We start from the raw sequence: 14877 nt of genomic DNA on the forward strand, positions 1-14877 counted from the left end.
TCATTACTAACTACGGGAATGTTCCTTTTTTTAACATAACAATATTAATTTTGATCATAAGTGAAAATTAAAATTGAAAGGCTAGTAATTTGGATTCAAATTATAATTAATTATGAGCCAAAACCACATGAATTTTGAAAAAAAAGTATTCAAACACTCTATTCAAGTTTACCATTTAAAAAAATTGACTTTCAACGCTATCGCTAATTCTATGGGAGACGAGAAAACTAAATCACTGCTCAAAGTAGGCATTTGGGGATGATGACAATAGTCACCCGTTGTATCAATGATACTCAAATGATAATATTTATTATTATCTACTACAATAAATATATTTATCATTAAAATAATACAAACTTACAACTCAAATGATACTTTTCATTATTATTTATCATTCAACCTGTACAAATTTACAAGCAAAATCGCTATTGTTTATTATTAGGGGCTCTTTAGTAATAAAATTTTTCTAACTTTGATCCTTCTGAAACGTTTTCCCTTTTTTCTTTCTGTTTTTCTTCCCTGAACTTTTTTGTCTCTACAGAACTATGGGCTTGTTATTCACGCTGATAAAATCTTACACACCAAACAAGCTAAATAAAAGCATGTTGTTTAGATTTTTTAACATATTTTTTTACCATCGACAAATTTTTTATCATACTAAAGGCACATTTTAAACCTATTATCTTCTCTTTTCTATTCCTATTCTCATTTTATTTCCTGATCTTACTCCGTCAAGATCCTTCTAATGAACTGAATACGATCTCTTTGATTATCATTCATTCTTCTTCTTTTTGTTGGTTAAATTTGAATAATCTAAATTTATAATTGAACAGTTTCTATTTAATATTTTGAATAACATAAGCTAGCTACCCATTTGTTTTTACTAACTTACATAAGCCTGTATATTTTAAATTAAATTATATGTTACACAAGCTTTCCTTGTATATTTTAGAAACATGAAGAAATTAAAATGAGGCCAAATTTTTAGGATCAAAAGCTATATTAATCCTATATAATTTAGAAACAAGGAGAAATTGCTTTGTTTTTTTTTTTTTGGGATGACATACAAGTTCTTGAATTTGGAAATCAACTCTCATATCCAGTGCGTGTTCGCGTGTAATTATAGCAGTTGTAAATCTTGTTCAATACTACTTGAATGAGGACAGAAAATTATTCATGTGAAGAATATTTATAACAACATTACATTGATGAGAAATTAATTAGCTGAATATGATAAGTAATGGAAAACCATAGAGTTTGTGATTAATTCTTTCAAGATTTGTCATGGGATTTTATATTCATCTTAGGTTCCTTTACGAGCTTCTGCAGCTTGTAACATAAAGCAATCTGAGTTAATTCTCTAAACGAGCAGCCAAAAGTCTCATACAAAGAGATTTTTGAATCCTCATTAGTATATTATTTACCCGAGAATATTCTCAGACAGATTTCTTCCCTTTAACCTGGACTATCTATGTTATATCTAATGAGAGCATTATCAGAATATTCAAGGTTTGGTCATTGGTGTTAGAGTATCCATTCTTCTTCCTCTTTTTTTTGGGTTAAATTTAAATAATCTAAATTTGTATTTGAACATTTTATGTCTAATTTTCTTTTATATTTTACTCAAAAACATTTTGAAAACAGCAATTTTAAGTTTCGAAAATATCTTTTTTCTTTTGGTGAAACTTTCTTCAGCCTTCAATTCAAAACTTAACCCCACTTTACTAAAAGAAATCATTTTCTGTACATTCATTGCTCAGCTCATGAAAATTTAAAGTTGTTGAAAGAAAGGAACACTTAATTATAATTCGTTCCTCATTGGTAGTCATTCCTTTCAATGTAGATGGAAGTCCTCGTCAATCTGAGCCAGCTGCATCGAAAACAAGTATTTTTCACAATTTTCCAGAGGCAGGGGCCATGCTTAGGTTAGTATCACTAATTGCTATGAATTATAATGTCATCTTATTATAAATTTTATGTGATACAAATATATGGGTTCATTTTAAAAGCTAAACGGACCTAATATTTAAATTAAGTAGGTTGATATCGAAAGGCATCTACCCATTTACATGTGAATATATAGGGAGACTGGGAATAGATGCACGTTCTCATTCAGTACTCATTTCATTGTAATACAATTTAGATAATTCAAAATTTGATATGACTTGTTCAAATTTAAAATTTTTATAATCTGAAATTCTTTTCAATAATAAATTTTTTTTAACATAATCTTTCTTTTGAATTTGTATCTATTAAAAAATAATTCAAAAATATATATTTTTTAAATTAATTCTGGACCATCGAAAATTAATGTGGTTGGTTTAGATTAAGATGAGCATTCCGTGACTATTTTTTTGATAACGATGGAATGTGCTCACTGAGAGGGTGTCTTTATTATTTCATTGGCTAATAATAGTGTCTTATCTTATGACCACATTTCTTCTGCCCGCATTTTTCGTCTTTAGTCTTCTGGTTATATTTCACCACACTGTTTTTTTCTTTGCCCTTTCAGCATTAGACCAAACTAATACGCACATATGCAATATTCATATATTTAAAAGTTGTCCAATTCATGAGAATAGTATAATTTGTTTTGTGAATTTTATATATTATATGGATTTTTTTAATATAACAATTATAAATTATTAAATATATTGACCATAAAAAATGTTTAACATATCTATTTTTACATTCTTTTAAATAAAAAATGAGCTTCATGTGCGGAATCCACCGTTGACTTGTTACAAGGATTGCTCACCCAACCGCAGCATCTTACTTATGAACATTAAATTGTGATTCTCTATATACAATATATTTATCGTCCTATAATTTAAAATTTATTTTTCATGAAAAAAATTATATTAATTTTAATATATAAAATGATTCAAAAAATAAAATAAAACGTATTAAGAATATCTGAAAAACGTTTTTCCTCATAAAATTATAAATTCATAGTAAAAGAATGTTTAGCAAAATACAGTAATCTTTCATATGATGTACTGAAATTATAGAGACTTCCCATTTGTTTTGAAAACATTCATTTTAATCTAATTTTTAACATCATTAGGAATAAATGTAAAATATTCAAGTTTGTTCTAGGCATGACAACTGTAAACTACTTGAAAATAGGAAAAAATAATGATTCCATAAAATATTGAATCTTAAATTATTCATTTTTTCATCAAGTGATAAGGATGAAAGGAGGAGAAGAAAATGATTGAGAGAAAGGATGCAGAGAACGAAGATCCATACCCGCTCCCCACTGATGGCGTTCCATTCAATGTGGATCAAAGTCTTCATCAATCTGAGCCAGCTACATCGACAAACCATTTCACAGCTTTGAAGATAGGTTGGTTTCCTTGATTGCTACGATTAATAATGTGCACCTCTGTTTCTTATTATAGATTATCATCTAAAAAGAACTTTTAGTTGTAAATATAAGTAATTAACCAACTCATTAATTGTTACTTTAGCTAATTTTACCCTTGTTAATAATTAGGGTCTAGCATTAAAAAGTTTGTCGAACTCTCTGTTTATCTATCTACATCATATCATTTAAGCTTGGGATAATTCTGGAAAAAATTATTAATTTAGAACAAATTTAATACTTTAACTGTTATTTTAATATGTGAGAATTAGTTTAAAATGCTCTATAATAAAGGCTGGAGGAAGTATTTCTTTTGATAAATTTTATGTGATATTTGTTGGTTGATTTGATAAGCTAAATGGACCCAGTATTTGATCCACACATTAAATAGGTACCCATGTACATACATATAAGTAGGGATTCCGGTAATAGGTGTCATCAATTCATGGGATAATTCTTTTATGCCGTACTATCATGTTATTTCTTGCATCAGCATTTTTGTCTTTAAACTTGCGCTTATTAAATGCGCATGGGCCACCTGTGTCTTGTCTAATAGCAGTATTTCAACCTAACGCTCCAATATAAATTTAACTAATTTTTAATATTAAACTCATAAATTACAGAAAGCTCTAACATTACATTATTTTTTATGTTTTTGTAAGATTTAAATAATCAAGTCAGGTGGTTTACAAGATTTATACTCCATCCGTTCCTTGTTGCTTATTATAAGAGACAATTGTGAACTATGCCATGTTCTTTTTTATAAGAGACCTTTAGATGTTGTCTCAAACTTTATTTGTTGTTTTTCTATTTTATCCTAATTTAATTACTCATATTATTACATTTAATTCCCACACATTATCTCTGTTTCATATAAACGTGGGTATTTTTGCCAAAAAATTACACTTTTTATATACTTTTTGTCCCAAACTAATTTTAACTAGTATTTTGCATCACATAATTTGACTAATTGTCTCTTATAAAAAAGAAGGGAGGAAGTAACTTAGAAACATACCAAATATTTAAAATTTAAAATAAATCAATATATCATATCACATATCATTTAGAAACAAGGAGATAAACTGCTTGTTTTTTTGGAGTATGATGACATTCGAGTTCTCGAACTCAAAAATTGACGTATCCATTGGGTTATCTTTTTCTTCGTTGTCAATTTACGTCAAATAAACCTTTTTTGGGCCGTCATTGTACAATTATTTCAAAAGAAGGATCATTGTAATATATGTAATTCATTTTTTAAAATTATTAAATTATTAATTTTAAAAATCAAATTGCACCTCCTTACTAAGAATCCTGACTCTATCACTATATAAATATTGAATAATTGAACTGCTGATCTTTTTAAAGAATGTAAGTTACTCTTATAGAATGTGAAATTGAATTATTACAAATTCTACACGTTAGTGGTAGTTAAATGATAGACACTTGAGTTATAAATAGCAAGAAATGAGTGGTAAATTATCCAAAAACCAAATTTGAATTGAGTCGTGAATTTCACGTAATTAATTGTAGATCATAATCAATTTGCGAGTTTTCTTATGTTAGGAAATTTTATGGACAAGAGAATATGTCACTTCATGTATGTTCTTTAGTTTCTGCTTCCAACAAGACTTGGATACCCATGGAAGCTTTAAGATTCATCCAAAGCGTACGGTTCCACTCTGAATCACCCTATGACCAATCTATGCGACAGATTAGAGATCATATCATGTAACATTAATCCATCATTTATTAATTGCGCTACTAATTAACTAAATCTCCGCCCAAGCACATTTTGTGATCTTATCCAGTCTCCCTTGTTATCTATGTATATCCCATTCCTCAAAAAAAATAATCAAAGAGTAAAATACTATACCTTAATCCATTTTGTCCCCCAAATTTATATTAACTCCATTTTTTAATATAAGAGCTAAATAACTAATTTGGGATATTAAAATAAATTAGTTAACTTGGTTATTCATCACAAATGTGTACTAACCTTTCTAAATTATTCTTTTTAATCACGCGTATTAAAATTACCCTTTGGCAGGAACCCGCTATAGCCAATAGTGATATCTTGGGAAAAAAATAATAAATCTAGGTCTAGGAGACAAAGTAGATTAAGATATTATAGGACCAAATTCAACCCCCAACTAGCTTTTATATTAAAGACTGAAGGTAATAGTTTTATTTTTTCAAAAGTATCACCATCAATTGCACATATTAAGAAGGTTTCTTCTATGGTGTAGTTCTAATGTACATGAAAACAGAATAGTTTAGGAAAATCAACAAACATTTAATTTGTTACTAATAACTAGCTTAACTAATTTTCATAATATCCACAAATTAGTTATGTAACTCATATTAAGGAATAAACATAGTATTTCACTAGAGCCATGCTATTCGAAGGAAAGAGAATGTGATCTAAATAAGATTGAGCATGTTGGGTACAAATCCAATAATAGAAACAAGAAGTTGGCATTTCAAAGCTGGCTTGATCAGGCCCCAAGTATCACCACTAATGGAATTCAAAACTCTACAAAAACCCAAAGTAATCAGAATGGAAACTCAGTAAAGTAAGATTAATTCGAAAACCTATCAAATATTCTAACAACATCAAGTGGATAACCTAATCAACTAGATGACTGAGATTATATCATTCCTAATAAGGATATTCACATCTTCATGTGAGTTGATTAGGCAGTCTCATAATAGGCCACAGTTGAAAAGGTAATATAAAGTTGATAGTTAGCTAAGTTCAAGCACAGAACACGAGAGAGAGAGAGAGAGAGAGAGAGAGAGAGAGAGAGTGACATTACAGTAAAGTATCATGCATTTTGTAAATCTTGTTCAATAGCACTTGGATGAGAACAGAAAATTATTCACGCGAAGAATATTTGTAACAACATTATATTGATGAAAGCTAATTAACTGAATGATAAATAATGGAAAAGCATAGAGTTTATGATGCATTCTATCAAGATTTGTCAGGGAAATTTATATTCACCTTAGGTTCCTTTACGAGCTTTTACAGCTTGTAATCCAACACAATCTGAGTTGATTCTCAAAAAAGTAATCAAATGTCTCACTTAAAGAGATTCTTGAATCCTCATTAGCATATACTCCTTCAATTCTAAATATAACTGTTTGCCAAATAGCTTAACCGCAAACGGACAGGTCGCAAATAGTATAAAAAGTATATTCTTCAGAGACTAAGGCCAGACGAGTTAAAAATCATAATTGTGTTCTTAATTAGGTTAAGTGAAATAAGTGTTGTAAAAGAGGCTGCATGATGTGATCAGAAACAAGGATCAAAATTGAAATAAAATAAACCTAACTTTGAGATAAATAAGGGCCTAGGGTTATTTTTCACTAATATACTTCATAAAACTTGATTAATAACTTCTTAAATAGTGGTTAACAATAAGTTAAGTTAGTCCAGGATTCACAAATATTGACTAAGCATTCTCAAATCAGAACCAACTTTTGCAATCTTAATAAACTTCACAATCTCAGAACTTGGATGCCTATTATGCCTCTCAACAAATTGTTTCAAGAATGGTAAGAAGTCCTCTACAACTGGGGCTCAAGAAATTCATTTCTACTTTGAATATCCATATATTGTGCACTTGGTAATATTGATTACTCTAACAGCTCTCTGGTGTCATGTTTTAGGGATAATAGAACATAGTGGCTACCAACCGTATTGATTTTTTCAGCAGCCATAACATCCAAGGCCTAGTAATGTAGATTTGGCTAATGTTTGGTGTGTTTTCTGTATTCTGTATTTTTTTTTTGGGACTCAACAGTTGAATTTGGGTGGATCCGTGTTGCAGGGAAAATTGAACTCAATCACTCATATCCATGATGCCCACTACATAACTCCACAAGGGATGAATGGGATGGAATGTTATTCTAGCATATTTTCTGAGGATCAAGATTGGGATTACTTTTAATTTAACCTTTTTTAATACTGAGAACTGAAGAAAGGAGAAAATATTTATTTGAAATTCTCGAATGGCTTATCTTTTTTCAATACCTCATCAACCTTCTATTCTAAGTACGCACAATTCATTATTATTCTATGACATTACCTGGTAATATCCCTTGCATTGTGTCTTACAACTCTTGAATGTACGCAAAACTAGGGTATTGCCAGTTATTCTTGTTGTGCATCATTATCATCACCGGCAGGCATTTTAGTGATGACATCCTACTGCTGATTTTTATGTTTGTAGGCGGAGTTACATTTCAGACAACAAACTAACCCAAATTGTTTTGATGTTCAAGATGGCTTACGGAATGTAGGTAATAGAGTTAGCTCCGAAATTGTTGTTGCTGCTGCTGCTGTGTACCTTTTCTATCCCCAGACTATTCATAACAGTTGTTTCTACATTGCAGGAACAGTCCTCTGAAGGATCCTCACATTTACTTGAGATTGGAGCCAAACAACTCTATTCAACGAACCTTCTACAATAGTTAGGCTAACTGATGGTGAGGTGTAGATGGTCATTTATGTTTAGCATCATATATTTTATCAAAGTCAATACTAACCCTTTATCTGATGAGCATAGGTTCATCCCATTTTGGTATCGTAGGGCCTGATAAAAAGTACCAACCCGTATTTTACTCTACTTTTGACAGAAAGAGAAATGTTACTAACGAGCTAGTTATAGAAGATGAACTGTAATATCTCCAAATGGAACCGCATAAATAAAGATGAATAAGAACTGGATTCATGGAGCAAGATTTTAAATTGAAATGGAGTTAAGCACCTCAAAGCCTATTCATTGAAATTTAAATCATCAAAGGTCCTCCAATAATAATCAGTAACATCTGTAGGTGACATGGTCCCGAATAATAGCTTTTCGCATAAACAACTTTTTGTGGTTTTTCTGAGTACATGGAGTGTGGCAGTGATGCAATATTCACTCATCCTGTGAGAAGGTAAAATTAACAACACAGTCCATGGTTTCATTTCATTTACATATTGGATGAACCTAAAATGTCCAAGATATGTGAATATGTATATTCTCTATGGATATAGAAGGCTTAATTTATGCTCTATTTGGTGGACAGAATGAAATGAAAGGAAGAAATGATGAAAAAAGTGGTTTCAAGGATGAAAAGTAATTATCATACCCCTCCCTTGAGAAGTGAAGAAATAGAAGAAACTGTTGAGTCATTAATTAGAGAGACGTGAAAGGCATTGTGAATAAAGGAAACTAATTTTTTTTCTTTCATTATAACAAAAGAGCCTAAACAACTTGGATCTAGACTTTTCATCAGAGACCACTCTCTTGTTCTCTCTTCTCAATCCCTCCATCCATCATTCTCTTCCAAAACTAGTGTTCATACCACACCTTCTGCATCTATTCGATAGGCGCATTCTTGGTCTCTGGCAGGAAACAGTACACAAACACACTCGTCACCAGCACCCAACCCCCAAAGAAGAAGAAAATCCCAGGGTTGAAGTGTCAAAGCATTGTTAGAAATGTTTGAGCAACAATGAAAGTGAAGAGGAAGCTCACTGCCATCGTGATGCTTTGCCCGACAGATTGAATCTCCAATGAAAAAATCTCACTCAGTACTAACCACCCCAATGGGCCCCATTACCATCCAAATCTAGCAACGTATATGCATATCATCACCAAAACCAAGTAAGCATACCCTTTGCTCAATCCTCCATTATCTTTCAGATAAGCTGCCGTTATCCCTCCTACTATACTTTAAGATGCTAACACCTGAATGCCTCTTATTGCAAACAAGGTTCTCCGACCAAATTTGTCAGCAACAAGTATTGATATGAAGGTCAAGCCAGTGCCTACAATCCAGTCATGGCAGCAGACAAGAGTGAAGCACCTACACCTAACCCTAGTATTCTGAAAAGCAAAGGGGCCTAGAAGGCTTTGACATCGATCCCTGTCACTTGCTAGAAAAATGGTATTGCTACTGCCATTACAAGTTGAGGTCTGTATTTTCATTTCAGTATAAGCTTGAATGAGTGATCAGTGTTTTTTGATGTTGAACTTGCTTTGATGAGACTATCAAGCTCAGTTTGAACATCATCGGTTCCTCGAATTCATTGAAGTATTAACTCTGCCTTTCCACGATCTTTACTGTGTTGGATTAGGCTATTGGGAGTTTCTGGGAGGAAAAGTGCACCTAGTTTGAGGATCAAGGCTGGCACTCCTACCATGGCTAGTGAGATGCGCCAACCCCATCCCCCTTTAATCTTCTCCGTGCCATAGTTGATAAAATTAGCACACAAAGCTCCGATTCCAACGCTAAGTTGGAACCTATTGTTGATTGCACCTCTTAGTCTTGGTGGCACCATTTCTGAGAGATTCAGAGGAACTGACTGCAGAACAAACATTACAAGAATTTCTTAGCATAGGAAAATGGTCGGAGTTAGGTGATAGCCAAGTCTACTAAATCCTGAGAAAGCATGAGAACTACAAATGACTCTTCACTATGGTGGAGGATTGGGCAACTATGTTGTTTAAACTAAGTTGTTGAGGTCTTGTGGATGTGTAATTATCTTCTAGCAAGCATGGAGTTTGCTGCTACTTGAATTTTCTAAGTTAACATGATACGTCAACAGAAACAGTTTAATCTTTGAGTAGGAACAAGAAGAAATCAGTCACAAGGTATGGCCTGGTAGAGGGAAATGAGGATGCAGAAACTCTTAATGTAAACATGTGTCCCTCATATGCCCAGAAAATAAAAAGGAGAGAAAATTTTATTTTATCTCCTTGAATTAAACCTGAGTATTAAATTGGGTAACTGTAAAAGTAATTTCTTGTTACATTTACTCTCTTATGGGTAGTGCTCCTACCATTGTCATAATTTTTTTTGTTTTTTTTAGGAGTCTTTATCTTCCTCTTTAAAGGGTAGCATAGTAGATTTTCTTCAAAAAGGAGCAGAAAAATCAAATTCAAGTTTAAATGAATTTAAAATGAGTACTCATCCCTTAACGGCATTTCTAATTAAATAAGTAACAATAAAAGCCTACTTCATCAATCTTCACAATTTCACAATAAAACCTTGCCTGGTTTGCAAAGCCAACTCCAACTCGAAGCAAAAGGCGACCAGGAATGAGCATATAGACATTAAAAGCCACACCACCAAAGGTTGCACTAGCAAGAAACGCAGCGCCACCTGTAATAATGGAATGCTTTCTTCCAAAAAGCTTTGGTGATATATGAAGCTATGCAGGTAGTAAGCAGCCCAGCCACATAGAGCAATGAAGTGAATGTTGTCAGTAGTTGATTGTCAAATATGCAGTAATTGCTCACTTCTGTGTCCTCCTTCATCTTCTTGTATATCTCTGGGAAGAATTTCACCAGAAATGGCTCCATTGAAGTCACCCCACCTTCATATTCATTCCTTCTAGTTCATCAAAGCAGCCATATATTGTGACAATGGTAACAGATTCATGTGAGTTTTGTAAATCCTAATTTTCATATCTCTAATATTTAAAAACATTTTTATAGAATAGGTAGAGGTTATATATATATAAATATATATATATGCAATTAAAATAATTCTAATTTTAGGTGTGTAAATGTGTGTGTGTGTGTGTGAGAGAGAGAGAGAGAGAGAATGAATAAAATACAGATTCATGTGAGTTTTGTAAATCCTAATTTTCATATCTCTAATATTTAAACACATTTTTATAGAATAGGTAGAGGTTATATATATATATATATATAAATATATATGCAATTAAAATAATTCTAATTTTAGGTATGTGTATATATGTGTGTGTATGTGTATGAGAAAATGAATAAAATAACAATGTTTAGAAGTCCTACATTGACTAAATGACAGGAAGATGGATAAAATAGCAATGTTAAAAAGTTCCACATCAACTAAATAATGGAAAAAGAGAGCTCTAGGAGCCTATATACAGGTGGTAGTAGGAAAGAGTTAAAGATGAATTAAATAATTTTGCACAAAACCGAGATCGTCTTAGTAATGTGCTGTTTACGAGTTTGTGAACTGTTGGATCAGGCTGCAATTTGGTCAACTGGTCCTAGACTTCATACTCATCAATTTCAATGTTTGGATCGTCAATTTGATCTCTGAGTTACAAGTTATTAGGTACGTTTTTTATTTATTTGTTTCAGATTTGGTAGATAGAATACTAGATAGTAAATTAGCATTTTAAAACTTGTTCACCATAGGACTAACCCAAAATTTAGAGTAGACTTATGACATATAAGACATTAAATTCAACAATTGGATTAATAATTAGAATTAACTCATTTTGAGGTTGTCTGTCTAAATTTTTTGAAGATAGAACATAAGCTACAAATTGAGGATTCTCTATCTAGGTTTATGAATTTGGTGATTTAAATGATATGATTTGACAATTAAAGATAATATAAGTTAAGGGAACCTAGTAATTGAATCTAAATCCTCATATATATATATATATATATATGTTCTCACCCTAAACCTTGGAAAAAGCTTTTTGAGCTAGAATTTTGAGTAACAGTTGAAGGTCTTAGAGAGAGAATTAAAGGCTATAACTTTGTGAGTGGATTACTCTAATATTATAGAGATAATGTTTTAATTTCATTTGTAGATATAAACACTACTATGGCATTTTCAAGTACGGGTTTCGTTTGTATTTGACTGTTAACTAGGAGTCCAGGTAACTAAATTTCTATCTGTTATATGCATTGGTATGAGATTGGTGAGTGATTTTATAACCAAGTTTCATATACATATATTATGTTTTGTATGAACTGTCTTGTGGGATACTATTTTGAAAAGGATTGAAATCATTTGTATTTTTAGAAATTAATAATTATCACTATGAGGTGTTATTCTGAAATTCGATTGATTATGCATATAAATATATTATTTTGAACCTTGTGCATCTAGTTTGGGTGGAGGAAGGAGATTATTGGCGTTATTGAGATTTATATACTTACCACATGGTATCGGCCTCCAGATGGAGCTCTATGGTTGGCTACTATGATTGTCCCACTAGTTCTTCAAGGGATTGCGACACCTCACTGGTTCTTTGAGGGGAGACCCATGATCCACCGAGTGCTCTGTGGTCTTTGGTCGGTCCATATCACTCGTGTGGTGCGCTTGTCAAAATAGCCAGTTAAATGGAAAGAACTTGGCCCATAGGTCCGATCAGTGAAAATAAAGAGGATATAAGGATGGATTTGGGTTCATCGATTGCATATGACATAGTATCTTCATTTGATATTGATATCTTTTAAATAAAATAAAAATGTTATCTCTTTTGAAATTTATCAGCTGCATGAGATTGGCAAAAATATTCGACTTATATGGTTATTGTAAGTTTAACTATTAAATAAATGTCTATTGACTGTTATTAACTCTGTGTATTCCACCTGACATCTCGCTGGCCCATGCTAGTATGCCTGATAGGTAGAGATTTAATTACTGAGACGTTGTCTCATCCTTATTGTTTAACATTTTTCAGGTGAAAACTTTAGAGGAGGGTGGTCAGGGAAGGCTCAGGAGGAGTAAAGCTACATTAGTGACTTGTAGTGTCTTCTCGATTTATAGGCTATGTTGTATCTTGTATATTATGACTTGGGATAAATTGTTTTCAATTGATTCATGGATTATTATGTCTTATGTCTTTTGAGTTGTACTATTGTGGTATGTGTGCTGGTAGTTGGCCAGAGGCTTAGGATTGCATGTGATTTGTTTATGAATTTATTATAAAATATGAATTAAGATTTAATTCTTAATATTTTGATTTATGAGTTATATTATATGTTGTTTTATAATCATATTAGATGAGATTGATCCTTTCTTATATAGTTTGTATTTGAATGAATTAGGAAAAGTTCTTTTATCCGTAATAGGATGTATGATTAGGTGCTGCTCTTTTCTATCATGGATAACAATATTATATAATTAGTTAATGTAGATGATTGTGATATAATTTGAGTTTATATTTGGCATGGTTTGGTCATAAAAAGTTATTTCTTACAGTTACTATGAAAAAGCCAAGTTTATCGGTTTATTTAGGAAGGTTGTTTCAAGTTTGACTTACTCAGCCGGTGACTCACTAAGGTTAAGACAATATCAGTGATACCTCACATTAGCACGAAGACTTGAACCAACACTTGCGGAGGGTATGGGTTAAGCCTTTATTGGATTAACTGTTTTTTACATGCCCATGAAGGATTCAATACTATTAGGTTAGATATAAACAATATTATGTCTACTTAGGGTTAGCTCTCATAACTTGATTTTTTACACACGAGTCAAATATTGGATCTTGTTTGAGGAGAACCGAACCCTTTTCCTTCAAAGTCACTATTAGTCTTATCGATCAACCTTCGTTGAAAAGAATTAAGGTTTCTATTTATAGCAAGAAACTCACCTGATATGCCAATGTCATAGCCGAAGATGACACCTCCCACGGCAGCCATCATGCAAGACAAGACAACGAACAAGGTTATCTTGCCATTGTTGTGTTCACTTCCGTTTGATACAGCAAAGCTCAGAGCCATCAGACTTTTTCCCTTGAGCTTAACACAGTAAGTAGAAAGTGAGGAAGATAGAGCAGCAGGCTACTATCACAGAACAGCAGGATTAGTCTTTGCTGGATCTGAGGATAAGGTCATCACCATTTGGGTTGGGAATTAAACAGTTCCTGACAGTATCCTGGTGGTTTGAACTTTCAATACAAGCAACGTTGTGTTTCGTTGGCCTGAATGCTATTTTGTCTTTTTTCCCCCCTAATAACGTAATTGGCTTACTTTTCAATAAAAGATTTGATTGATTGGTAAGAGTTCTGTTTGATGACTCAAATTCTACTACTGTGCTGCCAAATCTCTTTGATTCACTGAATATATATATATATATATATATATATATTTCCTTGTTTATGGGATAAATTAAGGAAACGCGCATCGTATTATTTAATGATCAAGATATGTTTGAGTATTACTTTTGAAAATTAATTGACGATTTTTAAAAATTTATGCTATTTATGGATAAGAGGATGGGTCTGTACGTCCATCTTTCATTCATAATTTTTTGGAACAAATTACTCACTCTGCTCCTTTTTATGCAAGTTTTTTAACTACTAAAAAAATTTGTTAAAATATGTTAAACTCATTAAATGTGTAAAATCTTTTCATGATATATATATAGTCCAAAACTGTCACTTAATTATTTTATGAATTCATTTTCCCCATAGTTATCCTTATTTCCAAAGCAAAGTATATTTTCCGAAAAAAAGATAATTGATATTTGAGAAAATTCGTGCATGATCTTTTATTTAGGCCCAAAAAAACTTGCTGATGAGACCTTTTAAAAAAGGATAGGAATGGTAACGAATTTTGGATTCCGTATTAATTATATTACATCGATAAGAGATTACATTTCAATAATACTTCTTCCTGTATTTAATATAAGAATTAATTTGACTTTCAATTTGTTTCTAAATATAAAACCCTCATTCACTTTGTTTCTTATATTTATCTTTTTAAAAAAAAATCAAG

At 31.8% G+C, this 14877-nt stretch overlaps 1 pseudogene; it reads right to left on the reverse strand.

Moving 5' to 3' along the window:
• Positions 1-8649: 8649 nt before the first annotated feature.
• On the reverse strand, positions 8650-13881 carry LOC114760589 (hexose carrier protein HEX6-like; annotated as a pseudogene).
• Positions 13882-14877: the final 996 nt, after the last annotated feature.

Source organism: Neltuma alba, unplaced genomic scaffold (genome assembly GCF_004799145.2).
Source record: "Neltuma alba isolate B1F8T4 unplaced genomic scaffold, ASM479914v2 tig00001639_pilon, whole genome shotgun sequence".
Classification (NCBI taxonomy): domain Eukaryota; kingdom Viridiplantae; phylum Streptophyta; class Magnoliopsida; order Fabales; family Fabaceae; genus Neltuma; species Neltuma alba.